The sequence below is a fragment of the Megascapheus bottae genome, unplaced genomic scaffold, assembly GCF_031878675.1.
Source record: "Megascapheus bottae isolate mThoBot1 unplaced genomic scaffold, mThoBot2.hap1 H_1, whole genome shotgun sequence".
In the NCBI taxonomy this organism is placed as follows: Eukaryota; Metazoa; Chordata; class Mammalia; order Rodentia; family Geomyidae; genus Megascapheus; species Megascapheus bottae.
The window spans coordinates 278,367-304,639 of NW_028327858.1; the positions used below are offsets into that span (position 1 = coordinate 278,367).

A 26,273-nucleotide genomic window follows, 5' to 3' on the forward strand; every position below is an offset into this window, starting at 1 on the left:
CCTCCATAAAGTAAGCAGCAATGGCTTTTAAAACTGGAAATAATTTATATCACTTTGCTATGGGAATTTCTCCATGGATTCCCATTATGCCTGCAGTAAAATCAAGACTGCTTCACCCTGATCCTTAAAAAGTTTCATATGATAAAGTCAACTCAGAGTCCAAATGTCATCTAAATATCATCAGCTCAAAATTCTCGTCATGTAAATCATTTACATCACATATCTGTGAGATTCTGAGTATGATCCATCCTCGTTCTACATTCCTTTCCATTTGTGGATCTGTGAAAGTAAAAAATAAGCTACCAGTTCCCAGAGTAATTGGTGGGACATGCATAGAATAATTACAGGCATTACCATTGTAGAAGTGAGAAAATGGAAGAAAGAAAGAAGTCACTGATCCAAAGTAATTTTAAAATTCAACTGGGAAAAATCTATTTGATTTCAAGGCATGGGAATATTTGTGGCGTTTGCCTCAGGCCTGTCCTCTGAATTAAAGTGTCTGCCCTTGAAGTTGCACAGGTCAGAGCTGCAATTATCAAAAACAGAAGAGAAGAGAAGAGAGACAGACAGACAGACAGACACAGAGACACACACACACACACACACACACACACACACACACACACACACAGAGAGAGAGAGAGAGAGAGAGAAAGACAGAGCCTGAGAGAGCAACAGTGAATGTGTGTGTGAGAGAGAGAATATATGCATGAAAGCATTGGAGAGGATATGGTGGATATATGTAAATGAGGATAGACATTATGTAAAATGGCATGCTTCTTCAAAAAATTAAAAATAGATCCCATATGATTCAGCAATCCCACTATGGATATGTACTTTGCTATGGGAATGTCAAAGAGATGTCCACACTTCCCATGTGCGTTGCAGAATTATTTATACACTCCCAGATAGAGATAAAGAAATAGTCACATCTGTACATTATGGGATACTACTAAGAAAATACTAAACCTGGGTGAAATCCTGTTAAGTGAAGTAAAGGGAAAGGAGGATAAATTTCTGTTTTTACTACATGTGGAATTTGAAACAGTTGAATTCATGGAAGTACAGAACACAGTGGTGGTTACTGGTTGAGGGCAGGTGTTATAGATATAAAACTTTGATATAGCCATTTCATGATGCATGCGTATTAAACATGTTGAATACTCTGTTTTTAATTTAAACAAATAAAGCTTCCAAAACTGACTTCTTTTATTTTTTATTTTATTTTATTTTTTGCCAGTCCTGGGCTTGAGCTCAGGGCCTGAGCACTGTCCTTGGACTTTCTCAAGGCTAGAGCTCTACCACTTGAGCCTCAGCACCACTTCCGGCTTTTCTATATATGTGGTACCAAGGAATCGAACCCGGGTCTTCATGCATGCTAGGCAAGCACTTTAACCACTAGGCCAAACTCCTGGCCCTACTGACTTCTTTTATTTAGCTAATGTATATGTGCCAGATACTGTTAAGAGTACTACAAGGACAGCACCTAGAAGAGCTGCTCTTCCGATGGCCGATAAAATAAGGTTGCCACACCTCACCTTCTTCAACAATTTAAAGGAGGGAGGGCAATGGTAGTTATATCTAGGAAATGTCAGTGAGTAATGATCTGTAGTAAGGGGATTAGTCCATGTCAGAATCTGAGGGAAGACTGTGTCAGGTATAAAGAACAAGCGTAGAGATGCTGAAGTGCCTGTATACGTTTGTTTGAAGAAGGCCAGTATGTGGCTGGAGCAGAGTGAGAGAAAATGAAACAGACAGTAAAATGAGACTAGATAGTTTTGAGTCTTAGTTTCCTGAGGAGATAGGATTACAGGCATAAGCCACTGATGATTAGCCTTATATATACTTTTTAGATTTTAGGTGGTCTCCTTTTATTAGATGGTTCATATGTAATAATATGGACTAATTGTATTTATTCATACTTTTCCTCTTCTGCAAAAGATGATGTGCTATATACATTGTTTTGTAACTGGCTCAATTAAAATCCTACATCCTAGAATTAAACTCATAGCAGTAGTTTGAGATCCTTTGTTTTTCCTGTGTGTACTTTTTTTTTTTTTTTTTTTGCCAGTCCTGGGGTTGGACTCAGGGCTTGAGCACTGTCCTTGGGTTCTTTTTGTCTCAAGGTTAGAGCTCTACCACTTGAGCCTCAGCACCATTTCTGGCTTTTTTTCTATATATGTGGAACCGAGGAATTGAACCCGGGTCTTAATGCATGCTAGGTAAGCACTCTACCACTAGGCTAAACTGGCCCTTCCGTGTGTACTTTTTTCTAATATGTGTAAATATCATGACTTACTAGCTTGATTTCCTAATAATGGACTTGCAATGTTGTTAATTGGGAACTGCGATTACTTTTTTTTCTTCCTAGTCCTAGGCTTGAGCTCAGGGCGTGAGCACTGGCTTTGGGCTTTCTTAAGGCTAGAGCTCTACCACTTGAGCCTCAGCGCCATTTCTGGCTTTTTTCTATGTATGTGGTACCGAGGAATTGAATCTGGTCTTCATGCATGCTAGGCAAGCACTCTACCAGTAGGCCCAACTCCCGGCCCTGAGATTGTTTTTAAAGGGAGATTATTATATAGATTGTGTTAGAAATTGTAAAGTTCTTCACTTCATGCATTATACTCCTTTGCATTACCAGTATGAACACACAGCTCTTTCAATAGAATATAGATTCTACTATGATGTTTTTGTTGCCATTGATGATAATCTGGTAAGTAAAAAATTGTAGTCCATTGTCATTCAGATTTTCATTTAATTTTTATTTCCATCAACTAGACAAGGAAATAATTGGCTATGTTGACAGTAGACCTCTAAAATTGCTTCTTTGTGGCTGCTACTGATGTATAACATTGGAAATCATCAACCTAATATGAGGTTGAATATCTCTTTAAGCTCTACTTACAGAATGTGCATATACTTCTTGGTATAATTTGACGGGCACTAGAAAAACCTGCTTCTTCTCAAATGTATTTCACAAGTGTTAGGTGGTTCATCATGTTTTGACAGTTACTAAATTGAGATCCATTTAATCTTTAGGAATTTGTTTCAAAAAATTTACATGGAGAAAGAATTGTCTGAGTATATCAGACTATTTAACATTCACTATGAAAACCAGGAAATTACATGATACCTGGAACAATGTGGTATCAGTGGGTAAGATAAATGGGTAAAAAACAGAAGTGGTATAATCTCAGTCAGTATCCAGAAGAGGCAGATCAGATATGCCAAGGACAGGCTATTTATAGAGCACTGAAAGCATACTGAATCTACTTCATAGGTGTGAGTTTCTTGGCAATGTCGCTACTTTTTCCTCCCAAATGTAGAGTAGACCCAAGTCCCACTTACTCTTCTGACTCTTGAGATGAATAAAACAGTCAGAGTTCTGGAGAGAAAGGCTATCTTAGTAATACGGTCTTACTAGGTAAGAGATGTTAGACTTTCTGTATTCTATTCTTAATAAACAAATAACTTGTAAGTTCAAGACCCTAGGGTTGAACATGGGGGGTGACATTTCTCTTTTAAAAATTTTATATTTATTTGGAAAGTATGAAGTTTGACTGTTAAAAGAGTTGGTTTAAAGTTAGAGACAAAGAAGGTATAGTTTTTGTTTTTTTGTTTTTTTTGCCAGTCCTGGGCTTGAGCTCAGGGCCTGAGCACTGTCCTTGGACTTTCTCAAGGCTAGAGCTCTATCACTTGAGCCTCAGCACCACTTCCGGCTTTTTTCTATGTATGTGGTACTGAGGAATCGAACCCGGGTCCTCATGCATGCTAGGCAAGCACTTTAACCACTAGGCCAAACTCCCAGCCAGAAGGTATAGTTTTAAATAGATTAGAGCCAGTAGAAAGAGGTCACTCACTTTGTATTAGGACAATCTGAAAGATGCCTTGAGGATATCTAAGCACCTGGCTAGGTCCCACCTGTCATAGGACCAAGAGGGTTAAAAGGATAAGCACATTTCTTTTCTTTTCTTTTTTTTTGGGGGGGGGGCCTTTCTTCAAGGCTAGAATTCTACCCTGAGCCACCTCACCACTTCTGGCTTTTTCTATGTATGTGATACCAAGGAATTGAACCTGGGTCTTTGTGCATGCTACCATTAGGCCAAACTCCCAGCCGGATAAACACATTTCAAAGACTTGCCCTTAAGAAGAGAATGCCTCTGGGTCACTCCAGGGACCAGGGCTCTCTAGAGAGTTGTCTCCCCAGGCATTGGTTTCACAGCGCTCAGCCACCCAGATACTAAGATGCTACTCCGAAAGTGGCCCAAAGGGACCCTGCTGCTGGTTGAGCTCTTGGCACATCTTGCTGTCATCTGTATGACTGGTAGCTGTGGGCTCAGGGAGACACCCATTTCAGAGGAAAGGCTGGAAAGCCAGGCATTGTGTAGAGGGTCAGGATCCCCTAAGAGGGTGGTGTGGGAAGCTGTGAGGTTAAAGCTTTGGGATTGTTATTAGCTGTCTTATTTTTCTTCTTCAGTAATGTTCATCAATTATTTCTAGGCCTTCAATTTTTCATGTAAATTTTAGAATCATCTTGCCAAAGCGTTTAATAGCTCTTTGGGGGAATTTAATGGGCATTTGCATTGAATCTTTAGGTCAATTGACTCTTTAGACTTACTGTTGAACTTGGCACAGCAAGATATTTGTTTGATGCTTTTCAGTGAAGTTTAGGAAATGTTTTAGAAGGGTTTTTCCGGTCTTTTTGTTAGGCTTATGCTTAGATATATCATTTTTGTTGCTATAATAAAGGAAAGAGAATTATAATGAACTTTCTGTGTATTCACCATATATATATATATATAGCCATATGGATAAACCATTCAAAATTTCTTTAGATATTTTAGTTTATCTGTATAGTTATATTATCTACAGGAAGTTTGTTTTGTTTAATCCCTTCCAGTTATGTATTTTTGCAGCTTCTAAGGAAAAATAAATAAAATAGAAACCAAAGGATACTCACTAATCTTTTTCTAAATGCCTGACCAAAAATAACTTAAAAATGCTATCAGAGCCAGGTGCTGGAGGTTCACTCCTGTAAACTACTCCTGTTAGCTACTCAGGAGGCTGAGATCTGAAGATTGTGGCTCAAAGACAGCCTGGACACAAAAGTCCGTGAGACTCCTATCTCCAGTTAACCACTAGAAAACCAAAAGTGGTGCTTGGCTCAAGTGGTAGAGCCCTAGCTTTGAGCAAGAGAACGCAGGGACAGTGCCCAGGCCCAGAGGTCAAGCCCCATGACTGATAAAGACAAACAAACAACAACAAAAAAAGCCCCCAAAAGAAACCCTGCTATCAATAATAAGTGTTGGTAAGGATACAAAGAAAACAAAACTCTCATATATTGTTAGTATGGTGCAGCTATTTCAGAAAACAGGCTGAAAGTTTCCCCAAAAGTTAAACATAGAGTTATTATCTAAATTAATCATTATGCTATGATTATACCCAAGAGACTTGAAGAGAAGTAAAATCATATGATTATACACAAACTTATGCATGAATGTTCAAATAGCTGCTATATTCATAGTGGTAAAAACAACAAATTCCTATCACTTGGTGAATGGAGTAAAGAAAATATATAATCAATGTAGTATCTTATTCATTCATTAGAAAGGAAATGTACTCATTGCCCGACTTACATAACTGTAGCCCTCTGTTTTTAGCATTTCCAAATAAAAATAATGCCAATTTAATTTAAAAAAAATTGCCAGTCCTGCGGCTTGAACTCTGGGCCTGAGCACTGTCCTTGGGCTTTCTTCAAGGCTAGAGGTCTACCACTTGAATCACAGCACCACATCTGGCTTTTTTTCAGTGTATGTGGTACCAAGGAATCGAACCCAATCGTGTATGCTAGGCAAGCACTCTACCACTAAGCCATGCTCCCAGCCCTAGAAATAATAAAAAAATTTAAAAAAGAAAGAATAAAGTATTGATCCAAACAACAATATGGATTAGCCTTGAAAACACATACTAATTAAAAGAAGCCAGACACAGAGGGCCACAGGGTATATAGCAGTGGTAGACTTACACATTATGGGGCTAGATACATAATGTATCTGTTCAATTCTGATAGTTTCTTGTTTTAATATGCAGTTTTATTAGGATAGTGTAACTTGATATTAGAAAATGTGAGGCATAGAGATGAAGTAAATTTTGGAGAGAATAGCTAGTGTGATTGTGGTTAGTAGAGCAGGAGAGAGGGTTGAACCTAGCTTTGTACCTCCAAGTTTATGGCTAGTAGGAGAGTTTATGCATTTGCTCTTTTGCCTGTTAGTTAGCTGCTCTTGTTTTGTAAATAAAAATTCAGTTATATTTTCATCTTTTACTGTTCATACCCTCAGACTTTCCTTCTCAGCTACTTAGCTTTGTCCCAGGTCCTTCTCTCTTGTAGAAATATTGGGGGAAGGGAGTAAAAGACTAAGTATCTGAAAAAATAAACTTTCTTAGTTTGTTATTGTATTTGCTATTTGCAGGGCTAGATAAGGATAGTGACTAAGCTTTCAGATAAATCCTAGTTCAAATTAACAGTTTTTTTTAAAATCACCTGTGATCAAGCAAGGTCAGAAAATATTAAATAGAAAATTCCAGAAATAACGATTTGTAAGTTTTACACACTCTGCCTGAGAGGTGTTATGAAACTGCAGCATCCCACTTTATTCTGCTCCGAATGGGATCAGTTTTTCTAGCACGTGCGAGCTGTGTGCTGCTCGTGTTATTCACGTAGGCGCCTGAGCCGTCAGATGGATGGACACTCGTGTGGCGTTTGAGTTCAAGGGTGGAGGGCGGTTATGCATGAGTACTGTGTAGTATCATCCAACATAGTCAGAACCGAGGATTGCGAATGTTTTCATCACATTCGATAACTGTTTGGTGTAATGGCTAACGGCTAAGTATCTGGAGATGTTAACACATAGTGGATAAATGTATGAAACCATTACACTGTACCCTGTAAACACATACAATTATCTGCAAAATGGTTTTTTGAAGTTGCAATATAGTTCTCCCTTATATATCATTTTATATTTTTTTCTGGTTCCTAGATATAGTTTTTTTTTTTTTTGGTATATCGCAGTGACTTCTAGGCAGTGCTAATAATAGACCTTAATTGAAGGGATCAAGTTTTTTTTTTTATAACTGCTGGCATACATTTTAAGCCTTTTTTTCCCCTAGTTCAAGGAATTTCAATTAGGCCGAACATTTATAGAGCTTGATGGTAGCAAAGAATAGGGCTTTTGCTACTATAATTAAAGTGACACTTTCATTTACAATTTAATAGAAGGTAGAAATCATGGAACTATATTTTATTTGATTCACTCTTATCATCTTTGAACTTCTTAATGACAGGTTTATGTATACCCAGAGGAAGGAGCCTACCACATTGACTCATGCTGGTTATTTTTAGTTTTGTATTCCAAATTGATGCTGCTATACGTTATTTATTGTAGGCACTCAGCGAGAAAAGCAGACTCTTAGCATCTGAAGGTGAAGTACAGGAAACAGGACAAAATAATACACTATGAAGGTGATACGATGAGACTCAAGTAATTCTAACAAAAATGGACAGCCAACAAGTGAGGAAACTTCACTATATCCTGCCTTTCTCTGCAATATTACTCTCTAAAAGTACTGTTTTCTCTTTTCTCTTCTTTTCTTTCTTTTTTTTTCTTGTTATGTATTTTATTCCATAGAAAATTATACAGAATGTAGCTGGGCGCATTGGTTCATGCCTGTAATCCTAGCTACTCAGGAGGCTGAGATCTTATCTTCAAGTAACCTCTAGAAAATAGGTAGTGGGGCTTGGCTCAAGGGTAGAATGGTAGCCTTGAGCTGAAGAGCTCAGGGACAATGCCCAGGCCGAGTTCAAGCCCATGACCCCCCCCCAAAAAAAAAAATTATACAGAATGAATCTAGGAGGGAAATGGAACAGAATAGTAAAAAAATAAATAAACTGGGACTGGGAGTTTGGCCTAGTGGTATAGAGTGCTTGCCTATGCACCACAACCCGGGTTCCATTCATTGGAACCATGTACATAGAAAAAAGCTGGAAGTAGTACTGTGGCTCAAGTGGTAGAGCTCTAGCCTTGAGAAAGTCCAAGGACAGTGCTGAGGCCCTGAACTCAAGTCCAGGACTGGCAAAAATAAATAAATAAATAAATAAATAAATAAATAAATAAATAAACTGACAAATTTGCAACCTAGTTGGCTAGGGAAAATTAACATGAACACAGTTCTCTTTTGCAAGAACAGTTTTCTCAATTTGTAACATTGGGAAAACTGGGTATTCATTTACAGAAGAATAAACATGTTTTTGTGACCACATTAAAATTGACATCAAAATTTACTAAAGAGTGCAAATATAAGACTCAAACCTAGGGCCGGGAGTTTGGCCTAGTGGTTAAAGTGCTTGCCTGGCATGCATGAAGACCCGGGTTCGATTCCTCGGTACCACATACATAGAAAAAAGCCAGAAGTGGTGCTGAGGCTCAAGTGGTAGAACTCTAGCCTTGAGAAAGTCCAAGGACAGTGCTCAGGCCCTGAGCTCAAGCCCAGGACTGGCAAAAAAAAAAGACTCAAACCTAGGCTAAGAGTTTGGCCTATTGGTAGAGTGCTTGCCTAGCATGCATGAAGACCTGGGTTTGATTCCTTGGTACCACATAGGAAAAACACAAAACAAAACAAAAACTGAAGTGCTACTGAGGCTCAAGTGGTAGAGCTCTAGCCTTGAGAAAGTCCAAGGACAGTGTTCAGGCCCTGAGCTCAAGCCCAGGACTGGCAAAAAAACAAAACAAAAAAACAAGACTTAAACCTAAAATACCACAATATTAAGAAGAGAGGGAAGATTTCAAGGCATTTTTCTGATTAGATAATTGTAAAGGTAAAACCTGAAGAGCACATGAGAAAAATAAAAATTATAAGTGTAATCATACCTAAAATAGTTTCTGTATGACAAATAATAGTAAAGAAACAAGCAATATAAGAGAAAACATTTGCAAACCCTGTCTCAGGGGTGGTTAGAGGCTAGTTGACAAGAAGAATTCAGATAATTCAGTTGCACAAAATCAAATAATCTAATACAAATTAATATATCCAAAGAAAGATTTTATAAGAAAAGACATACAATAGTAAGTATATATGGAATAATACTATATAATCAGAGAAACAAAGTTAAGAGTACAGTGAGATAAACCTGAATCCTAATACAGTGGCTATTATAAAAAAGACAAAACAATGTATATTATGAGTTCATATACAACTCTTGGTTAAAATTTGAGTTCAGGAGCCAGGAGTTTGGTCTAGTGGTAGAGTGCTTGCCTAACATGCACAAAGACCTAGACTTGATTCCTCGGTACCACATACATAGAAAAAGCTGGAAATGGTGCTGTGGCTCACGTGGTAGAGCTCTAGCCTTGAGAAAGCCCAAGGACAGTGATCAGGCCCTGAGTTCAAGCCCCAGGACTGTCAAAAAATTTGAGTTCATAAACTCACATAACTTGTTTATGTGCCTTAAAAATTACAATATAGCTATAGCTTTGCCCTGTAATTTTGCTATTTGGTGTAAATCAAAGGAATTGAAATCATTATATTATCTGAAATTTTGTGCTTTTAAACACTATTCACAATACACACTGTATGGACTCAACTGTTTATGTATGTAACATAAATTATACATGCATAATATACTTATGTATAAAGGACAAGAATGGGGTAAAAATAACCTAAGTATTAATGTGTTATATCAAATAAGAGAAAAAGATGGAATTCCGAATTTTAGACTTCTGGTTTGCTTTATTTGGTAAATGGTTTTTGTAATCATGGCCTATGGGTAAGAATTTTCAGTAAAATAACTTTGTTATTCTTAACTGGAAATGGAAAAGTGATTATCACAATGGGGTCATGCTTGATTCTTAAATAGTCTATACAAATATCTAGAGCGCAGATGTAATTAGTGAGACTAGGAAACTATGAAGGAGAGAGTCCTGGATTAGAGAAAAGGATATGATACAATTTTATTGAAAAGAAAAGATGAATTTGTTTATTAAGAATTAAAAATTGGTTAGGGGCCAGGAGTTTGGCCTAGTGGTAGAGTGCTTGCGTGGCATGCATGAAGGCCAGGGTTCGATTACTTGGTACCACACACATAGAAAAAAGCCAGAAGTGGTGCTGTGGCTCAAGTGGTAGAGCTCTAGCCTTGAGAAAGCCCAAGGACAGTGCTCAGGTCCTGAGTTTAAGCCCCAGGATTGGCAAAAAAAAAAAAAGAATGAAAACTTGGACATTATAGATTTATGAATGAAAAGTTAATAATGTAAGGATAGCTATCCTTAAGATATTTGATAGTTAAACTTTTGAACAGATTATTTCTGAATGACATTCAAGTTTTAACAATCTATAAATGATAAAAATGTATCATTTTTGTATTATTCTTTATTTGAAAGCAAACTAATAAATCTGGTTGCGCTGATGGCTTTAAAAAGTCCTGGTTTACCGGATGCTGATGGCTCACACCTGTAATCCTAGCTACTCAGGAGGCTGAGATCTGAGAATCGTGAATCAAATCCAGCCTGGGCACTAAAATCCATGAGACTCTTATCTTCAGTTAACTATCAGAAGTGGTGCTATGGCTCAAGGAGTAAAGTGCAGGGCTTGAGCTTAAGCACTCAGGAACAGTGTCCAGACCCAAGTGTTCAAGCCCCACTACGGGAAAAGAAAAAAAAAAAAAAAGCCTGGTTTGTGATCATTTGGATAAATATCCAGGCGTAGGATTGCTGGCTCATATGGAAGCTCTGTTTTAGTCTTTTGAAGACTGCTTTCCAGAGTAGTTGAACAAGTTTACATTCCCACCAGCAGTGTCATAGCATTCCCTTTTGGTCACATCCCTGCCAGCATCTATTATTGTTACTTTTCTTGGTAGCAGGCATTCTCACTGAGGTGAAATAGATTTTCAATCTTGTTTTGATTTGCATGCCAAACATCTCTTCATGTTTCTATTGGCCATTCTTAATTTTTCTTTAGAGAAAAATTATGTCTTTAGCCTACTTATTAATTGAGTTGTTTCATTGAGGATTTGTTTTGGGGAGTTTAACTTTTGAGCCTTATGTATATTTTAGATATGAGACCCTTGTCTGATGCATACCTAGTAAAAATCTTCTCTCATTGTGTGGGCTTTCTATTTATTTTGCTAACTATGTCCTTTGTCATGCAGAAACTATTCAGACTGATGCAAATTCATTTATTTAGTCTTTTTAAAAAAATTTGTTGTGATTCTGGATCTTTACTTAGGAAGTCTTAACCTGTGTCAGCGAACTGTAGTGTTTCCCCTGGCCCTTCCTGTAATATTTTTGGTGTATCTGGTCTGCATTGAGGTCTTAGATCTGTTTGAATCGAAGCTGGTGCAAGGTGATATATAAGGATGTAACTTCAGTTTTCTACACGTGTTTAGTCAATTCTGCCGGCACCATTGCAGTAATGTTTACCATAGCCAAGATATGGAATCAACCCAGATGCCCCTGGATGAGTGCATGGATCAAGAAATTGTGGCATACGTATACAATGGAATTCTATGCTTCCATCGGAAAGAACACATTGCCACATTGATAAAGAAATGGAAAGACTCAGAAAAAAAATTATACAAGTGAAGTAACCCAAAGAAACAGGCTGCATGGTTTCCCTCGTTTGTGATAATTAGAATGTGTCTATAAAATCTACAAGTAAACCCAATGGATAATGGAAGACAAATAGTCAACTTGGACATGGTTAATTAAACAGCAGTCTAAACATTCACACAGTGAGAACAAAGAAGGATATTTTTAGGAGAGGATCACAGGACTCAATGACTATGTACATATAATCATATAAAATAGTGCTTATTGAAATGAACTCCAGCAAATGGAAAGAAGAGGTTTTTATTTTACTGTTTGTGGTTTTGTGCCCCCCTTCCACGTTTGGTTTATTCCCTTTTGTCACTGTCTTTGATTTCTGTACCCTTTGTCTTATATATAAGTTTATCTGAGGAAGCACAGAAACAGTAAGACTAAGGATGACCATTTCATCAGTGACATTACGTACTATGTTGGAAATGAATTATTCAGCTTGGGCTGAGAGGAAGGGAGGCATAGGAGGGGAAAAACTGGGAGAGAAAGAGGGAGGGGCTATACTTAGAAAGGAAATGGACTCATTACCTGACTTATGCAACTGTAACCCCTCTGTATATCACCTTTGAGATAAAAAAATTTAAAAACCCTAATAATAGCAAAAGATAATGCATACTCTATCACTTAAAGGTGAACCTATTTTATATTCTAAGCATGTGGGAAAAACTGGAGTTTAAGATAGTTATGTTAACTAGTAGATAGATGGTGCCATCTAATGGCTAATATGAAAATATTAGGTAAATAGCATGTTTTCCACATGTGTGCTGATTAAATTTAATTCTTGAAATTTTGATTGCTTTAAATTCCCAGAGCAGTCATTGAAAAATATTGATATGTTTGTATATTTATTTTTATATTCCCATCTCAGTATATACCAATCACATTATCTGATTTTTTGACACAATTAAAGCCATGAGTATGAAATTAGTTTCATTTACAGTATGTTACAAATAAATTTTCCATATAAAGCAGTTTTTATAAATGAGTTGTATCAAGCTCAAAAAATTGAATCACTCCAAAACTAATCTCCAAAGTAACAACCATCCCATTAAAAGATGGGCCAAAGACTTAAAGAGAGTCTTCTCTGAAGAAGAAACAAAAATGGCCTATAGACACATGAAGAAATGCTCAACATCTCTGGTCATAAAAGAAATGCAAATCAAAACAACTGTAAGATTCCACCTCACTCCAGTTAGAATGGCCAGGTTCAAGAATACTAATAACAACAGGTGCTGGAGGGGATGTGGCCAGGAGGGATCACTACTACACTGTTGGTGGGAGTGCAAACTTGTTCAACCACTATGGAAAGCAGTATGGCAGTTCCTCAAAAGATTAAACATAGAACTCCCCTATAACCCAGCAATTCCACTACTAGGCATTTATCCAAGTGTCCAGAAACAAGGAATACTAAATGCACTAGCACAACAATGTTCATTGCAGCACTATTTACCATAGCAAAGATATGGAACCAACCTAGATGTCCCTCAGTTGATGAGTGGATCAACAAGATGTGGTATTTATACACAATGGAATTCTATGCTGCTGTCAGAAAGAACGACATCACCCCATTTATTAGGAAATGGAAAGACTTAGAAAAAATCATATTAAGTGAAGTAAGCCAGACTCAAAGGAACTTAGGCTCAATGGTTTCCCTCATTTGTCATAATTAGTAGAAACCTTGGGCTCTCCTAGCAGAGATTTGCAATAGAGCAAAACCTTGATACATAAGGTCATATAGTACGACGGTAAATGAAAGGACCTCCAGGATATTGAAACAAAAGCCATATAACGAATGATTGTTGTCCTTAATGTACTATGTTATCTCTCATCTCTTTTGCTGTCCCTTGGTTATCTCATATTGTTACAGTATCTCACTTTGTTACCTGATATATTGGATAAATGCGTATTTAGTTATTTGAAATTGGATAGGGAAGGGGGGAAAACAAGATGAGGGGTGGGGTTGGGGGGGAGGGAAATGGGGACCAAGACATGAGAAAGGGTATCAATGTATGTGAATTAATGCACCTTCTATCTGGTGAATATCATGTAACCCTTCTATTAATTACAATAAAAATATATGAAAAAAATAAATGAGTTGTATCGTCAAACCTTCCATCTGTTTTCTTTTTAGTTGTTATAAATGAATTATGTGTTGTAGAATCTACGTTCTGTTGTAGATAGAATTCATTCTTCTGTGTGCTCCTTTCTCTCCTCTCCCCCCCCTCCATTTTATAAAATACATTCAAACTGTGAGAATACCTGATAGAGGTGGATTTCTTTTTAGTGGTGTTCTGATTTGGGAGAGTTCTCTGGAGCTACTTCAGAGGTTGTCATGATCGTGTTGAAAGTTAGAAAATTAGTATACTGAAGGCTGTAGAGTTTGTTGTATCATGTAATAGTTTCTTTTCTTTTTCTTTTTGCCAATCCTGGGGTTTCAATCAGTACCTGGTCCTATCCTTCAGCTTCTTTTCTTCAAGGCTAGTCCTCTACCACTTGAGCAACAGTACCACTTCTGGATTTTTTTCTGCGTAGTTTATTAGAGATAGGAATCTCACAGACTTTTCTGCTTGGGCTGGCTTCAAACCAGATCTCAGCCTCTTGGGTAGCTAGGATTACAGATATGAGCCACCAGTGCTGACAACATAATGGCTTCTCAAGTCTTGCTGTGATCTGCATTCTCTGTTTAAGAAGAAAAGCAACTTTCTTAAATATTTATCATTTTAACAAGTGAAATTTGTTGTTAAATACAATATTCTGTATAAAAACTTTAATAATGACAAGATGTTTTTTGCCAGTCATAGGGCTTGAACTCACGGCCTGAACACTGTCCTTGGGCTTTCTCAAGGCTAGAACTCTACCCCTTGAGCCACAGCACCACCCCCGGCTTTTTTTAGGTATGTGGAAGGAATTGAACCCAGGGCTATGCATACTAGACAAGCACATACCGCTGGGCCAAAACCAAGATACTTTTGTAATCTGAATTTTTACTTATCTATTTACTTTGAGTATGTTCTGATATTAACCATTTTTCATTTTATTTTCTTATTTATCTGATGATGTTGAGGATATTTTATGATAGTATGATATTTTGTTGTGTGAGTATTGTTTATTATTAGCAACCAGTCTGTTTTTGGATTTAAAATATATGAATTATATTAGTAATAATGTTGGAGCACAAAACATTTAAATGTTTTATTTTTTTATATATTTTTTATTGTAATTAATAAAAGGGTTACATGATATTTGCCAGATAGAAGGTGCATTAATTCACATACATTGATACCCTTTCACATGTCTTGGTACCCATTACCCTCCCCCCCTACTACCCACCCCCCGTCTTGGTTTTCCCCCCTTCCCTATCAAATTTCAAATAACCAAATACAAATAAATTCAATATATCAGATAACAAAGTGAGATACTGTAACAATATGAGATACCCAAGGGATAGCAAAGGAGATGAGAGATAACATAGTACATTAAGGACAACAATCATTCGTTATATGGCTTTTGTTTCAATATCCTGGAGGCCTTCATATATCTTTAAATTTTAGCCCTAGTGCCATATTTAATACTTTCTTAAAACTGAATTTCCCAAAGTATGTTATGAATATAAATAGAAGTAAGGTAGAATCTCTGTGATAAAATCAATTTTAGAACAGTGACTTAAATTTAAACTAGTTTGTTCACTATTCCGATTTTTAAAAAAAAATTTTTTATTGTAATTAGTAAAAGGGTTACATGATATTTGCCAGATAGAAGGTGAATTAATTCACATACATTGATACCCTTTCACATGTCTTGGTACCCATTAACCTCCCCCCCATACACCCTACCCGTCTTGGTTTTCCCCCCTTCCCTATCAAATTTCAAATAACCAAATACAAATAAATTCAATATATCAGATAACAAAGTGAGATACTGTAACAATATGAGATAACCAAGGGATAGCAAAGGAGATGAGAGACAACATAGTACATTAAGGACAACAAGCATTCGTTATATGGCTTTTGTTTCAATATTCTGGAGGTCCTTTCAATTAGCTTCATACTACATGGCCTTATGCAGTTTTCTGCTCGTAGAGCCCAAGGTTTCTACTGATTATGATGAATGAGGGAAACTATTGAGCCTAAGTTCCTTTGAGTCTGGCTTACTTCATTTAAATGTTTTAATTGTCCTGAATAATTCTTTGGAAAGAAAAGCCTGTTTATTGACAGGAAGTTCCCAGAAATAAACTGTGTCAGAGAATATTCTTAGTCTTTTTTTTTTTTTTTTTTTTTTTGCCAGTCCTGGGCTTGAGCTCAGGGCTTGAGCACTGTCCTTGGACTTTCTCAAGGCTAGGGCTCCACGAGTTGAGCCACAGCTCCAATTCCAGCTTTTTTTTTTCCTTCGGTTGTGGGACTTGAACTTTGGGCCTGGGCCTTGTTCCTGAGCTCTTCAGCTCAAGGCTACTGTCCTACTCTGAGCCATAGTACCACTTCCCATTTTCTAGTGGTTAATTGGAGATAAAAGTCTCACGGACTTTTTAGTGCCTGGGCTAGCTTTGAACCTTAATCTCAGCCTCCTGAGTAGCTAAGATTATAGTCCTGGGCCACCTCACCTGGCTCCAGCTTTTTTTGGGGGGGGGGTTGGAGGTGGGGAGTGATTAATTGGAGATGAGATTCTCACTGACTTTCCTTCTTGGGTTGACTTTGAACTATAACCCTCAGATAGGATTATAAGCATGAGCCACTGGTGCCCCACTTATATTTATATGTTAATAGTTAAATTTTCTCCTTTAATCCTACTTAATTTACTTATTTTTTCATATGTTAATATATGAAAAATGTGTTTTTTGATTTTTAAATATGCATACACTCACTGTCATACATTTTGGGAAACAAACATTAGGGAAACAATAAAAATCACATTGACTTGCTATCCCTAGAGCTGACAGCACATTTATTGAGTTTATTGAATTAAAAAAAATGTATACCTGATTTAATTAGGCTGTGGTTAGTTCAGAACACTGTTTTGTGAGGATAAATTCCATTGGTGAGTGCAAGAAGAGATCCTGGCGCTGAGGAACAGCGTGGATTTGGGGTGGAATCTGCCAGTGCACAGCTTTCTGAAGCTCAGCCCTGCTCTGCTCCGGAGGCTGGCATGTCTCTTTTTCTGTGTGGAAGATCCGGCCTGGGGAGGGAGGCATTGGGGGGTTGTCACCTCGCTGATACCCATTTTTGTGGAGGTGGCAGTGACAGATTTCTGATGTGATTTAGGGACAGAGGTACACGCCTGGGCTGGAAGCCCTGCTGTCAGCCTGTCCACCAGGGGGTTTGCAACTGTGGACGCAGCTGCCGACTAGCTCCTCCTGTACATGGCTTTTCTGGACTACAGAGCCAGCCGGAGAGTCTGCCAGCTCCTCTGGCCAGCAGCGGGTTCCAGTGGCAGTGAGGCATCCCTTCCCCGGATTTACTGGCCTCAGCAGTGGCCTTCTTCTTAGTGTCCAGCCTGTTCACTCGCTGTCTTGCAAGACGGGAAAGAGAACGAGGTTCCCGGCTTCCAGTCTATAAGTGATCTGAATTTTCAAATTTTATTTGTTCTTCACTGATTTGAAATGCCTTCTTTTTCATATATATATATATATATATTTAGTTAGTTAGTTGATATATTGGATGATGGTGAACTTACTGCTCTATATTACTATCCTATCCTTTTGTTCATGTCATCTTTTTAGTATGTTTTGATGGCTTAGTAGCTGTTGAAAACATCTTAGTGGCTTTGTGATACATTTTAATATTTGATTTGGTCAGATTCCTTTAACATATTTAAGACCTTGTCTTTCTAATCCTTACTACGAATTCCTATAAGTAAATCTCTTACTTGATAAACACACCTCTATGGTATCCTACATGAATATTTTTCATTCCTAGCAACCATTATGTGGCTTGAAGTTAATAATTTAAGGAATGTTATCTATACAGTATATGCTCTTAGGATTAGATGTCCTGGAGATCTATGTAAATTGTTAGGCATCTTGAGAGTATTCTATTGCATGAATCTAGTATAGTCTGACTGTTCACTGACTGGTGGTATGTATATGGTTGTTCTACTTTTAGATTTGTAAGGAATGTTTATATTGCTTTCTAGAGTGGGTGTTACTAGTTTATATTACCACCAGTAGTGTGTAAGAATTCATTTTTCCTGGGGACAAAAACATGAAAAAGGGTATTAGTGTGTGAACTAACGTACCTACTACCTGACAAATATAACTGTAACCCCTCTATACATTATCCCTACAATAAAAAAATCATTTTCCACCACATTTTTGCCAGCATTTGTTATGTTCATGTTGCTAGTCATTCTGACAAGGATAGTGAATATTTCTTCACTTGTTTATTGGTTATTTGTACTGCTTTTGAGAACTGTTTAGTTCATTTGCTTATTGGGTGTTCGTAAAAGTGTTTAGGTTTTTTTTTTAAATAATCCTTTATACTCTGATTATTACTTGCTTGTCAGATAAATATCTGGCAATCATTTTTATCCCATTCTGTAAGTTGCCTCTGTAGGCCAGTGACTACTTTTTTTGTGGTGTAGAAGCATTTTAGTTTGATGCCATTCTGTGTGTCAGTCCTTATTCCTGAGCTACCAGAGTTCTAGCTAAGAAGTTATGGCCCGTGTTAATAGGTTCTATTTTTTTCTATTCTTTTCTGTTGTAGTTTCAGGTTCAGGTCTTATATTAAGATCCTTTATCTATTTTGAATTGTTAATAGTGTAGATGAGAGACAGTATCTAGTTTCATTCTTCTACATGTGGACATCCATTTTTTTCCAGCACCTTTGTTGAAGAGGCTGTCTTGTCTCCAGTGTATATTTTATTCTCCTTCATTTAAAAAATGACGTCACTGCTGGGTCTATTCCTGGGTCTTCTTTATTGTTCTGTTGATCTACCTGTCTTTTCAAGCAGGTATGAAAACCAGTAGCATGCTGTACTTACTACTATGACTCTGCAGTATAGTTCCTTGTCAGCTATTGTGTTACTTCCCAGTTGCTCTTTTCACTTAGAAATTAAGAGTTTTTTTTGTAATTCTATATGAACTTAGAGTTTAAGATTGATTTTGTTTTTTAAATTTCTGTAAAGAATGTCATTTGAATTTCAATTGGAATTGCATTGAAACATTGATGGCTCTTGATAGTAGAGCCATTTTCACATTGATTCTACAGATTCAGGAACATGGGAAGTCTTTCCATCATCTGATACCTTTAGTTTCTTTCTTCATTGATTTAGTTTTCTTTGTAGAAATCTTTTGCTTTCACATTAAGTTTATTCCTAGGTATTTTATGTTTTTAGAGGCTTTTGTGAACTGGATTATTTTTCTGATTTCTTTCTCAGTCTCTTTGTTGGTGTACAGAAAAGCTACTATTTTTATATGTTGATACTGTACCCTCCTAGTTTGCTGAAGCTGCATATCAGATCTAAGGGACTTCTACCAGCTTCTTTATAGTCTTTTTTAAAAGAATTTATTAACATTGATTTTTACATCATATTAGGGTCTTTCATATATAGGATCACATCATCTGCATGTAGACCGTTTGAGTTCTTCCTTTTCTATTGTATTCCTTTTATTTCTTGATTTTTACCTTCTGTTCTGACTAAGAAGCCAAGCACTGTATTGAGTAAGATTGGGAACAGAAGACTCTTGTAAAAGATCCTCTAAATATGTATCTAAATTTGTATTCTTTATATGTATAAAGAAAAGAAAAAAAAAGGAAAACCAGGAGCCAGTGGCTTATGCCTATAACCCTAGCTACTCAGGAGGCTAAGATCTGAGGATCACCATTCAAAGCCAGCCTGGACATGAATGTATTGGAATGACAAGCCCCTTTTAATATAACATTATGAAACAATGGGTGAATACTTTTGGATTGTAATATATTCTCATTAGTGTTGCCTGCTAGATGTTTTTAGTCATTATCTTTTTTTCTTTTTGAGATAGGCTATTGATATATTGCCAAAGTTAGTCTCAAATTTGTTGGCTCTGGTAATTTTCTTGCTTCCGTCTCCCAAATAGCTGGAACCAAAGGCACATGCTACTGTGAACGACTAGGTCAGTCATGTTGATGGACAAAGAGAATATACCCCCTGTTGTACATTTACTAAGAACTGTTGTTTTATGTACTTTTGATACAGCTTGTGTGCAACAAGGGTTTTTGCTATCTGGTGTAAGGATAGCTTTGAACTTGTGAGCTTCTTGCCTTATCCTCTTAAATTCTGGGATTAAAGGCTTATGCCATCATACTCAGCAAGAAAAATTATTGATAATTGGTGAAATTAACTTTTGGCCTTAGTTGAATGAATGTCTTTTCTCCTTCAGCTTATTAGTGTAATGAATTATGCAGTTGATTTCCTAACTTTGCATAATGTTTACATAGTAGAAATTGGTTTAATTTTTTTCTTGCTGTATATTTCTCAATATTTAATGTTCAACTTATATATTTATGTTTGTATTCATAATTATATATTACCATTGTGGTTACATATCAACATATATATAATATATATCAATATATTATGTATACATATACATGTGTGTATATCATTAAGCATTTCTTTCACAGAACAGTAGAAGACCTCCTTGGATTTGATGCTTACCTTGGAGTAGAGGAAGACACATCATAAAAACTGTCATCAATAAATAATTTGGTGTTTTACAAGAGGAGTGTGTAGTGCTGAGTTGCATTTGTAAAAAGGAGAACAAGGATTTTCCCATGTAGGTGACATGGGTAAGCAGATCCTTGAAGGAGGTGAAAGAGCAAGTTGTGAACAAGAACACCAGGAAGGATGCCACTCACGCAGGGGAGCAGCTGGGGAAGAAGGACCTGGCTGATCTTTGAGGAGCGTCAGGGCAGCTGGGGACACGGCCTATAGCCATAGCATGAAGAAAATGAGGAACTCTGGAAGGTTTTGAGCTGCCAATCAGTTCCGAGTGACATTCTGAAGTGGCTTTTCAGGAGCCTGTGGCCAGCATGTGCTGACCAGCAGGACTGGGAGTACATCGTCCAGGTGAGCTCCTGCCAGCTGGAATGAGTCGTCATACGTCACCATGACCTAGATAAACGGATGTGAAAAACTGTTTTAGTTCTTTTTGAAAATTCTGAGACAATAGTGTTTTAAGGCAAGAGCCTATGTAATTCCTGTGCAAGTAGAGTAGAATGATACCATTTTTCCAAAGAAGTCCACTAAACACTCTCGTCTAACAAGCTGTGGGAGATTCAACATAATAGTAGTGGGAGACTTCAATACCCCACTCCCACCAAAAAATAGGTCATCCAAACAAATCTACAAAGAAACTTCAGTATTAAATAACACTGGAATAACTGGAAAAAAAGCACGAGGATATTACTTTGCAACTGTGACTTCACGGTTTTATTCAGTATGCATTGGGAATTGTCCTTGTATCCAAGTTGTTGTATTTAGGTAGGGGAACAATGCGATGTTGAGTCCTTGTCATTGCTAACTGATAGGCTCTGAGCCGTTTACTTACTGGATAAGGAAACTATGATATGATGACAAGGTAAGCGAGCCTTTGCTGGCAGGGGTGTATGTTCAGACACCATGAATCTATGTGCCATGAGCTGTCCATCACCAGGAAGGTATTTGGAAAAGAGGGGATTTCTCCAATTAAAAGGGAGAACATTTTGCTGGATTTTGTAAAGCCCCTAGGATACCTATCTCCCAGGCCCCTATCTCCCAGGCCCTTGGAGTAATAATTAATTAATTAATTAATTTGTGAGTCATGGGCTTGAACTTGGCCTGGGAACTGTCCCTGAACTCTTCAGCTCAAGGCTACCACCCTACCCTTGAGCCAAGCCCCACTTCCCATTTTCTAGCGGTTAATTGGAGGTAATAGTCTCAAGTCCTTTTGTGCCTGGGCTTGGCTTTGAACCTTGATCCTCAGATCTCAGCCTCCTGAGTATCTAGGATTACAGGCGTGAGCCACCGCACCCTGCTACAATGAAATAAATTTTAAAGTAATACATGAAGGAGGCACACAAGCCAGCAAATCTTTGTTTAGCTTAGGAAGTCAGAACAGGGTACAAAAAAAAGAAGAAAATAGAAGCACCTTCTAACAAGGCCATTGGAGGGAGGAGCAGACGGCTCAGTGATTGGTATTTCTCTCAGAGTATTTGTGTCCCCTAACTGGGCAAATGTTTTCCAGTTTAGAACTGGTCACCTGAATGTATGATCATCTAGTAATATGATTTATTTGCTTATGGGACTACAAAATGCCTATGTAGGATCCTAGCCACAGAGCATGGCTACTCTAGGGATCAGAGTCAAATTTACACCTAGAACTCAATGCCACAATTTTGACTTTGTAAGGCATCAGAAGTGAGGTGGTCCCTTGGATAGATAAGCCAACATCAAGAATTCAAATATCAGATACTGGCAGGAATGTAGGGGAAAGGGAGGGAGCCCTGTTGGTGGGAATGTGAACTACACAACCACTCTGGAAGGCTATTGGGAGTATCCTGAGAAAACTAAACTTAGAACTTTCCTGTGACATACTACTCTTGGATATCTACCCAGAAAATTACATGTCAGGGTATGGTAAAGATACTTGCACATCCACAGTCACTGCTGCACTGTTCACAATAGCCAAGTTATAGAAACAGCTCAGATGCCCTACAACAGAGGAGTGGGTCAATAAAATGTGACACACACACACACACACACACACGATGGACTTTTACTCATCTATTAGAATAAAATGATGTCCTTTGCAGGGAAATGGGTGGATCTAGAATAAATTATGCTGAGTGAAGTAAGCCAAGCTCAGAGAGACAAATGTTGCATGTTTTCTCTCATATGTGGACACTAGATCTGAAGTAGAACTAGACATGGCATTCTCTCTGTCTCTCTGACTCTGTCTGCCTGCCTGCCTGTCTGTCTGTCTCTGTTCTCTGTCTCTCTCTCTCTCTACCTCCCCCCCCATGCACCCGCGCGCGCCCACACACACACCCACCCACACACACTCACTAAAGGAAGATATCCTTAGGAGAGGAACACAAAAGTGTAACTCCTCTGAATACTGTTTATTGAAACAATCTCCAGGAAATGGAAACATGGTTTTCTCTTGGTGGTGGTAGTGGTGGTGTTGATGGTTGTTTTTGCTTTTATTCCTCTTCTGGCAGTAGGGTAAAGGTGGGGGTTACAGAAAGAGAGGGAGGAAGGATGAACAAATACAGTTATACTATGCAGTATATACTGTGTGGAAAATGACCTATGTAATTTATGGGTCGGGGAAAAGAGGGAAAACAAAGGAAGGGGTGATGTCTAAAAAAGGAAACGTACTTACTACCAGACTTATTAAATGGTAGCTGCTCCATACAATACCTTAATAATAACCATAAAATTCCTTCTTAAAAAACAATGAATACATTATACATTATTAAATCAGAGGATTGAATATTGGTTTTCCATATTTAATAAACGTATTTTCTGTATTTCCCTAATATTTTCAGGTTTGAGTTGGGATTTTATTTGTGATATTTGAATGGAATTTCAACTTATATCATTATACTTGTTGGAAAGATAGCCCAGTTTGTTGATGGTTGGCATGTAAAACAAGTGGGTAGTGTCTGTTCATCAGGCTGGCCAGACAGCTGTCTTTCACTGACACATTGTTTATTCTAAAATCTTAGCTTTGCACATGAATGCTATCTGCTCCTTTCCTTTGTACTCCCTAATTATTCTGCAGTGAATCATATCATTCATCAGTAAATGCTCTTTTCAGTGTCTTTACAAATAAACTCAAAGTTAATCTATATTATTATATTTTTCTTAAATTTATAATATCATCTTTACAGTTTTGCATCACTTTTATCCTAATGTAAAAATTTCAAGGGAGATATGATTTGGGCAAGTATTTGTTATAAAAGGCAATTTAAACAAATCAATCGTTCTTATTCCTAAATTGTGTCAGAATCACTGATAATTCTCTATTTTGTGTTAGAGCAAAACAAACTGTAGAGTTTTTCCAATTACAATGAGAAAATGTATTTAGAACTAGTAAAACAGAAAACTAGTATTTCTTTGGAAATGAAAGTTGACTTTACCAGTTCATGTTTTGGTCAAGAGATAGAATTGCATCTATTAAATGAATTATTAAAGTACCCATGACATAGAGTGAGAGGGCTAGAGTTTCATGCTGATCAGAGCAAATCAACGATACATCCCCTTGTAATGCAGATTGTAAGTTGTTCATTTTATTTTTTTCTCTTAAGGAATTATAATTTGTAGGCACTTTTTAATTTTTCAATAGATATACAATGTGTAATGAATAGTCTTAAGCAATTTTAAAAAAATTGTGATGTATTTTGCTGTAAATAAATTAGATTATGGTTGTGCTACCAGTAAATCAAAATTTAAGATATATTTGTTTAATGGATAAATATTTCCTTTAAATTTATTTATTTATATGAATATTCTAGTATCTTCTTAGGGACTACCAAAACATTTTCTTTGTAAAAGTAAAATTTCAGTGTATTCTTTTACATGTTGAAAGTCAGAATGGATTTGCTCTTGCTTTGACTTTTACTGGTGTACAATTAAATCTTTTTTTTTAATAATCAACTTATCTGTAGACATTATAATGAATTTTACTATTACTGAAGCTTGGATTTTTAACAAAAGCAGTAACCTAAAGTTTTCTGTAAATACATATTTTCATTTCTAAGTGCAAAGATATTGCCAAACTGGCTCAGTATATATACGGTACTCTTAAAGTAAAATTTCTGTTTATTTCTCATCTTTTTATATCCTTTTTTCCTTTGAGGCATGGTTTTTTAGGAATTCATGTGGAATATCATGTGAGTAGAATAAACTTACTGTTCTACAGAATATTTTTAGATTGAAAATTCTAAAATTTATTTATTTATTTGAGACTGGTCTTACTATGAAGTCCAGGATGACCTTGAACTCATCATCCTCCTACCTCAATCTGATGGTATGCAGACGTGTGCCACAATAGTGGGCTACTGTCTGTTTACGTTATTGAGCTCTAAAATTGACATGTAGCATGAAATGTATTATTATTGATGTTGGTTTCTAAGGGTAGTTCTAAAATTAACTTTAAAATACTTTGAGAAATATCTTGAGTAGAAAACAAATAGGACTTCAATTCTATAGTTTATGTATTTGTTTTCAGAATGCTTAAAGCAATTGCTATTTTAACCTATATGAAATCTAAATAATAAAGTGTGTATTCATAATACATGTCATAAGCTATATTACTTTGGCCACCTAGCTTTCTTTTTTTTCTTGTTTGTTTTTTGTATAGGCTATCTTTTGGAGGCAGTATTACTTGGTACTTAAGCCAGTTGACTCTGGTATCTGAAGGTCTGTGTTCAAATCCAGGTTCTACTGTTTACATAGATTTAAAATCTTGAACATATCAGTTACTTTCTAGGCCTCAGTACTGTTGTGAAGATTTTAACACACTTAAACTTATTTTGTACGTTGAATTTTAAAATACAAGAGAATATAATAGTGCCTGGCAATTGTGAAGCAGAGATTGACAGCAGTTTGGAGTCAGGAATCAGTGTACAAAGTTCAAATACTGATTCTATTACTAATATTAAATCTTAAAATTTTCACTGGCTCATTCTGACTCATAATATCTATATTAAATCAGGTTGCGTTTTCGGTAAGACTAAATGTGACAAAATGCAAATAAAGTACTTAAATAGCTCCTGGCAAATAATAAGTACTCTGTGTTTGGCAATTGTTTTTTTAAATTTATTTTTTATTGTAATGTATAGAGAGGTTACAGTTATATTCACCAGGTCGTAGGTGCATTACTTCTCAAACATTGATACCCCTTCTCATGTTTTTGTCCCCATTTCCCTCTCTCCACCCCCTCCCAATCATCTTGTTTTACCACCTTCCCTTTGCTATTTCAAATAAACAAATAAATGTATATATAATATGTGTGTTGGGCAATTGTTAACACTGTTAATTCTCTGTCTTGGCTGTTTTGTGTAGCATTTTAACAATTCACAATTTGGGGTTGTGGGAAAAGAATACATTTGTAAACTTTGGGCTATTGACTACATTTGCCAAGTTCAATTTTTCAAATGTCTAACAATGATATTAGCTATGTTCCTTTAGATATTTTGAACATCTTTTTAAAGAGGTATTTTACATTTTAAAATAGATTTTATTATTTGCCATGGTGACCTACAAAGCTTGAGAAGGATATATATATAAATGAACCATATTCTTAGGAATACACCTGATAAGATTATATTGCTGATGGCAATTGTATAGGTAAATAGGGAGTTGTACAACTCTTTGGGCCCATTTTTCTTTGTTCTGGTGGGGAAATTTTCTTTAAAAAATAGTCAAATGTCACAATATATATTTATCTTAAAATTTGAAGTGAATTACATTTACCATTAAAGGATAGCACCTTCATTTGTCAGTTTGATTTATTTTGTGAGTAAAGCTTTTCATGTGGCATAAGAGGAGCAAAAGGGAATGATATTCAAATGTATGTAACTAACATTGTGTTTACCAGGCAGCAAATTCATAGTTTCCCTTATGAAACGTTCCGTTGACATTCCTCATGTATCATACCAAAAAAGTAAA

General features: G+C 36.7%; 1 protein-coding gene across 7 annotated transcripts in view; it reads left to right on the plus strand.

Moving 5' to 3' along the window:
• Positions 1–26,273, plus strand: part of LOC150038959 (synaptotagmin-14) — a 133,435-nt gene that overhangs the window by 15,545 nt on the left and 91,617 nt on the right. For 2 of the 7 annotated variants that reach the window (XM_090328086.1, XM_090328088.1), the window contains one exon: positions 7,443–7,568. The exons of the other annotated variants lie outside the window; for them this stretch is intronic. The gene's annotated coding sequence lies outside the window, so the exon portion shown is untranslated. The remainder of the gene's footprint in view (positions 1–7,442; positions 7,569–26,273) is intronic. 7 annotated transcript variants of the gene reach the window in all.